Source organism: Arachis ipaensis, chromosome B3 (genome assembly GCF_059453495.1).
Source record: "Arachis ipaensis isolate K30076 ecotype BB chromosome B3, ASM5945349v1, whole genome shotgun sequence".
NCBI lineage: Eukaryota > Viridiplantae > Streptophyta > Magnoliopsida > Fabales > Fabaceae > Arachis > Arachis ipaensis.
The window spans coordinates 13,757,825-13,765,519 of record NC_142438.1 but is presented as its reverse complement, the minus strand read 5'-3'; positions in this window follow the sequence as shown (position 1 = coordinate 13,765,519).

The window sequence follows — 7,695 nt, the reverse complement described above, 5'->3', positions numbered from 1 at the left end:
TGTTCAGCGTGTTTTTCATTGGTGAGGGAGGAAGATGTGCTGAAGCTCATATATGTTAGTGAGTTGGGTTGGACCTTGGGTCTGGTTCAATCAATTCGACCCGTTTGATCCAATTTTGGGCCAAATCCTATAAAATTAGTGTCAAAATTCATATTTTAATTATTTCTGCCTCATTAAACTATAAAATTTAACTTTATAATTTTTTAAATAATAATTAATTTATTGACTAATTATTAATTAATTACCCAAGGTTTACATAATATATTGTCATTTCACAATTCCAAGGTTTGCAATGTGTCACTCACAAACCATGTGAGGGAAAGTTTTCAGATGGTAACTCACAAAATATGTTAGACAAAGTTTTCAAAGTAAAACTCACAAACTATGTGAGGCAAAGTTTCCAAAAAACATGTCCTTACTTGGTACTAGTTTCCCAAATTCTGGATTAGCAACTCAAAAACAGAAACAACATAAAAAACAGATAACCAAATGCGATGTCTTATGGTATAACCATCCTAGTTAAGTAAGTCTGCTTTGGTGGCTTGAAATTTGGTGTTGGAATGAATTTCAATAATTTTGAGGAAGTTCCTCCACTTGCTGCTGCCACTGTTTCATTGGAGATGGCCTCATTGTTTTTTAGTGTAGCTGTAAGCTGACCCGAAAAAGGCTGGACTGGTAGTGCAGGCTGATTAAGACCATAGTTTAGGGGAGGCTATGGATTCAGATGACCTGGTAGCCTAAAAGACTTCTTCTTAGGCCTGAATCTTTGACTTGGCTGGGCTGGTGGTGCAGGACTCGGCTAGATTGGTGGTGCAGGTTCAGTTTGAGATTGCTATGCAACAACCTCTACAAGATGTGGTTAGTTCACAAAAAAATGAGTTGAACAATAATACAGTAGCCCAAAGTGAATATCATTTACCACTGGAGGAGCAGATTGAGTGATTGGAATTTTCTCTTGTCCATCTTGTGGAGCATGTGGCCTCTTTGGCATCTTTTTCTTATGCTTCTTAGACTTAGTCTGTTCCAGTTGCAAAAAATAATATGACAAAAAACAGTGAACACTCATTCCATACCAATCACATTTAACAACACAAACAGTCAAGCATAGCACTAAACAAAAAAAAAACAAAAAAAAAAAAAACAAAAAACACAGCATATGTCAGTTCACAGTTATAACCCTAATTTCTTTTAAAGTAGGCTTAGGCTTCTAAGGCTTGGGGTTGTTGTGAGTTTGGTCAGAAGTTCCACCCTGAAAAATAATACATGTTTTGGTCACCATTAAATTAGAATTCCATGGAACATAAAGGCAATTTCTCTATACTCTAGTTAACCTGAACTGGAGGAGCAGCCACTGGTGCAGGATCAACATTTGGAGCAACAACCTCATTATTGATCCCATCCTCATTAACTGGTGCAATTTTCAAACATACATTCTTATGTTTCCTGCTTTTAGGTTGCCAGTTAGGGATTTTAGGTGCTCCTTTACATGTTTTGAAATAGTGCCCTTTTTCTCCGCATTTGCTGCAGGTAACTTGGAAGGTCCTTCTAACTTTGTGGCCATCAGCTGGAGCTGGAGGTGGAACTGATTCCTTTCTCCTCTTAGTTGCTCTACCAGCAAGCCTTACAATTTTTTGTGGATCAGCCTTCAATTGGTCAGTTAGTTTCCAGTTCTCTTCAATGTTTACATGATTGATACAAATGTTGTATGTCTTCCTTATGGCCTCCATAATGAGAAATGGAAACACAAAATTCTCAGCTGATTTAACTCTCACTTTGGATATTGTTGCAACATCATGAACACAAGGTACACCTGCAGAGCATAATGTCTCAAATAAATGATCTGCATATACATGTTGCAACTAACATATATAAATCTCATACATGTTGCTGACATAAAATACATAATCTAGATTAATTACCTCAATAACTCAAATGTAATATATGAATCAAATATTGGAGATGTGTACACCTAACCTGTGAGCTGCCATAAATTACAGGTGCAGGTGTGATTTTTGAGGTTAACCCCAAGCTTCTGTGAATTTCTAGATACCTCAAATACAACCTTGTCATTGTCACCACACCATTGAGCATTCTACTTATGGCTTCGTGGCTTAATCCATTTTTTCAACTTCATTTGCTACATTGGTACCAACCTTCCTTTATATGCCCCTAGATCCTTTTATGTGTGGCCACTTTTTTCATAATATGAACCATTAGCTCCTCACACAATGTCAAAATCAGTTTCTCCATAGCCTCCTGGTGCGGAATTTATAACCACAAACTAACCGACAAGTGCACCGGGTCGTACCAAGTAGTACCTCAGGTGAATGAGGGTCGATCCCACGAGGATTGATGGATCAAGCAACAATGGTCAAGTGATTTGCTTAGTCAGACAAACAGAAAGTAGTGTTTGGGTCTCAATTGCATTAACAGTAAATTCAGAATATCAAAAAGCAAGCAGTAAATAAGTTGTGAATAATATATGGAGAAATAGTTAAGGCTTCAGAGATATCTATTTTCTGGATTGACTTTTCTTACTAACTATTTTAATTATGCAAGATTTAATTCATGGCAAACTATATGTGACTAAACCCTAATTTCTTAGACCTTTTTAGTCTCCTCTAAAATTCATCAACTCCCAATTTCTTGGTCACTTAATTCCAATTAGAGGGTGAAGTTCAATTCTAGTTTATATGCCACAAAAATTCTAATTACCCAAATATAAGAGAATTATATGTCACGTATCCTGTTAAGTCCAGATAATTAGAAATTTAGGAGAATATATTTTCAAGTTGTTGTTCAAGTAAAGAGCTTTTCAAAGTTATACAAGAACTCAATTAGAATCAAGGTCATACTTCCGTTCCACCCGGATTCATAAAATAAAGAACGAAAATAATTCTTGAATAATAAATCAGTACATGAATTAAAATAGAAAAATAATAGTATCAATCCATACAATAGATAGAGCTCCTAACCTTAACAGTGGATGTTTAGTTGCTCATGGTTCAGAGAGAAAACTTGGATTCGTAAAAACTATGAAGTGCGGAATGATGTAAAAGAGAGGAGAAGAGCCCGAAGGGCTGATTCTTTTCCCTTTTATATCTAATCCTAATTAATGTAAAATATAGTTCCTAAAACTAAAATAATATATTTTTTTATTTTAAAATAAAATACATATTTAATCAAAATTACTTAATCATTCGTGCAAGCTCTTGGGCGTATATGGAGATCACTTGAGATGTTGAGGTCCACGCTAAACTTGGCTTTTTCCAAGTTCACCGTAGAGAAGGTAGTATGGTTTTATACGCATCCCTTTGAGTCCACGTTGAACTTGACTTTTCCCAAGTTCAGCGTGGGATGTGGCGTGTGCTTCCCTGGGAGTTTTCAAGTCCACGCTGAACTTGGCAGGGACCAAGTTCAACATGGAGTGGGCAGAGTAAAATGGAAAAAAAGAGTATACTATTATATATCGTTGGAAAGATCTAGAAGTTAGCTTTCTAATACCACTAGAATCACGTCAAGTGGACCTTTATAGCTCAAGTTATTCCTATTTAAGTGCAAGGAGGTCGGGGTTGACAGCATCATTCGCTTTCTTTCTTTTCTGCTACAAAACTCTGTCAAATCCATCCAAATGCTACTTGAAATAAACAGAAATTAAAAACAACTCAAAGTAGCATTCATAGTGGCTAAAGATAATTAAATCTTAATTAAACTCAACAATTTGAATGCAAATTCACTAGAAAAAGATAGAGAAGATACTCACGTATCACCTCCACTATAACTGTGTTCCAAGACTCACTCATGGTGTTTGTCACAACAGCACTCTTAGGGTAGTGACTAAAAAATGCCCTAAATCATACCTTAGGTTCAAACTTACTCATGTATTTCCATGCTCCATTACTCACAGTTTTCAACCTATCAATGGCAGCCTTGAACTGAACTGGAGTTGTGCTTTTTGCGGCTTCCCAAACACACCCCTTTAGTTGTTTATTCCTAAATATCTATTCACAATTTTTTCACATATGCAGCACGTAGTTCTTATGATATGCATTTGGCATCACCTCTTTGACTGCCCTTACAAGACCCTGCAGAACATTAGATGACAGAATTAAATTAGTACCAAACTTATAATAGTGAAAGCTAAATAATCACTATGTAACTTACTTTTTGTTGATCAGGCATCAGATGCCATCCAAAAGAGCATGCTTGCCTCGAAGTCCTCTTAAAGGCAATTCAGAAATCATTTCTAATTGTCAGTGTTTTCAGGCTTGGCTATAGTAAATGCGATGACAAATACATGGTTATTTGCATCTTGTGTCACTGCAAAAAGAAGTTGGCCTCCATAGTATCCCTTCAAAAAACATCCGCCCAACCCGATAAGTGGTCTGCACCCATCCCTAAAGCCTCTTTTACAAGCATCGAAACTGATGTATACTCTCTGAAACAAGTTTGGCCCTTGTGGTTGGGGTAAAGTATTCATATGTGCTGTGCCCCTGGATTGCTCTTGTGTATCTCATTCAAATAGTCATTCATCTTCCCATATTGTGCTCTTTCATTGCCCATGTCAGTCCTTTTAGCCTGCTTCAATTCTCTTGTAATAATCTTTCCATTCAACTGAACATTATAATCTTCCTTCATATGATCCATTGTCTCCCTAGTTGTCAACTTTGGTTGTGTTTTCAGTCGCAATTCCAATTTATCAGCAACCCATTTTCTATCAGCAAGGTTGCTTCTATAATCTCAGCCACATGTGTGCTCACTGTGCGATGTCTTGACCTCAAAAGAATTGGTAACTGAGTATTTTGACACATAGATCAGCCAAGGACAATCTTCCTCCGCACAAGTTGCTCTAACTCTCCCCGGCTCATTCTTGATATACATGAAATCCTTCCCATCTTGCACAAACACATACTTAAGTGCTTTTTTAAATTGTTCTATAGTTGCAAACTGCATACCTAGCTCAAACTGAACCTCTCCAAATATTTTGTCTTCATTAAAATCTGGACCAGTAGGGCCCTCTCATCATCTGATGAAACGAGAGTCATACAACCTTCAGACTCATATTCATATACAATCTCACTACCATCAACGACATCCTTACCAGCATCATTTGGAACCCCCTTTTGCTCCACATCTCCAACACTACTTGGGCTTTTCATATTACCCCCATCCGGCCCAAGACATCCTCCACTACCTTGGCCTTGACCCAACCCTGAATCTCCACTGCTAGGCCCACTTTCTATTTCTCTATTTAGAACATGTTTCATCCTTCTCTTACCAGTATATCTCTTGGAGGCCCTTCTCTTTGCTATAGTCTTAGGTGACGAAGACTTCCTATTTTTCTTCTTTTTTTTTGTACCTCTACAGACTCCTCACCACTCTCAGTCTCATATCTAGGAGGAGGAGGCTTGTAAGCTTCATCTTCATCACTCTCGTAGGAATAAGATGATGAGGCCGATGACTTTGAAGAATCTGTCACCACCAACACATCCTTATCTTCAGAAACCACTTCCTCCACCATAGGATCATCTTTAGTTACAACAGGAATATCCACTCCATGCTCAAAATAAAGGTGGAACTCATTCATATTGTGGCTCATAGTAAAGTCACACATATTATTGATCTCCTTGTCACCATGGAGCACATGCAGACCATCCTCGAACTCAATAACAGTTGGGTCGTGCCAGTAAATTGTTTGTATGCCAAGTACCCCAAACCCTTGAACTGTTCCTCCAGGTCCTTCTTGTTTACGAAGTCAACATCCATTGGAGGAAACTTCTCTACCTTCTCGCCTAAGTAATGCAGCTTACCATTAGCTCTTACAAGCTTTACGCCATGATTAAATACAGGGATTACAAACACAGACATCTGTAATATTTTTAACTCGGACCATTAGAGTTTTACCGTAATGCACAACAACGACACCAAGAATTTCATGACTAAAAACACTACATACGAGTTTCATTGCTCGAAATACTTACTTCGTTTATCAAAACCTAGCATTACCGAACCCTAATTAAAAATAGTGTTTATTCGTTAACCACTTTATCCATTACTCATACTGATCAAAACGAATAGGAAGTAGTTCATTCCTCATAAACATGCATGGAAAACAATTTCATTCTCAACTAACATAATGTGAAAACCAAAAAATGGAACTAATCTTTCACTGCCGTGTCACGCAGTCGAGTCTAAACCCTCCACATGTTCGTCGCAGACTCGTTACCAGACTTTCGTTCTAGCGTCGTGCAAAGGTTTTGGAGAGAAACAATGGTGGAAGATAAAGTGTTAGGGCTTTTTTATGAATGAGTGACATGAAGGAGATTAAAATAAATGTATTACGAAGGAAAGGGGGGATTATGAACCCCATGCGACGACGACGTTTCAATTACAGGGAGGGAGTATTTAGTCCCTGCAACAATTTTTAGTGCCACATGGTACTTATATTTGACAACTCAGTTTCCAACTAACACGTCATACAGGTAATCTGTTCGTAACCGACCACAAAGATTGATCGGTTCACTTATATCGATGGGTGGAGACTTAGTTAAAATTTAGTGATGATCGGAATGCAATATATTCTACTGACAAGTGGTTAGGACCAAAAAATGTATTTACTTTTTTTTTTTTTTAAATTTGACCAGGAGTGATTTTATCTAAATCTTTTGTACAATTTCAATATATCAAATGGATTGTTTCTTATGCATTTATGGTCATAATTCCTTTACAGATTCAATTAATATATAATTGTTACAAATGAATAAAAAATTCACACCACTATAAATGTTTTAACAATTCTATTAACCTTATCGGCCCATGTGTATTCATCTACGTAATTTATGTAATTTATATTCTGGTTCATGATTTAGTTGTTTGTAGAGGTAAACGCGGATCGGATCGGATTTAATATTCGTAATTTTTAAGTTTAAATAGTTGGATTTGATCTGATCCAATTTTCCCATTTACAGATAAGATCAAATTGGATATCAAATATATCCGCAAAACATAAAAATATTTTTAAGAACTTATTTTTATTAAAAATATCAATAAAATTTATTTTTTTTATTCTTTTAAATATGTTTACGCTTAAAATAATATTAAATATACTTTTTTTAATAATAAATTAAAATAATACAACATATATGATAATTATTAATTAAAATAAAACATAAAAGAATATTTACTTATTTATTTTTTTTTAGTTTTGCGGATACGCAGATATGTAGATACCTACATAAAATTCGCAATCCGATCCTATTAGTGTGTGAATCGGATCCAATTGCGGATCGGATTCATATTCACAATTTTCGGATCGAATTTGGATAAATACCGCGGATATGCGGATCGAATCTGATCCATGAACACCCCTAATTGCTTGAGTTGGTTCGTTTATATTTTTTTTTTATATTTAAACAAAAAAGCTCAATACACCCTAGTAGTGCAAATAACAACATATAAAAGAAAAAAAATGCAAAATAATAATTCTAAGGCTGATAAAAAATTTTAAAAAAGTGTTTGTGTTTTTTAAAATCATAATCAATTAAAAGAATAAAATTCATTACATGCTTTAAAAAAGTTCTCAAAATGATATGAATGCAAATAAAAAGTTGAAAAAATATAGGTTAATATTCAGGTTTTTTCTCTTTTATGTTTTTTAAATTGAATAAGTTATATTTTTCACGTTTTTGAATTCAA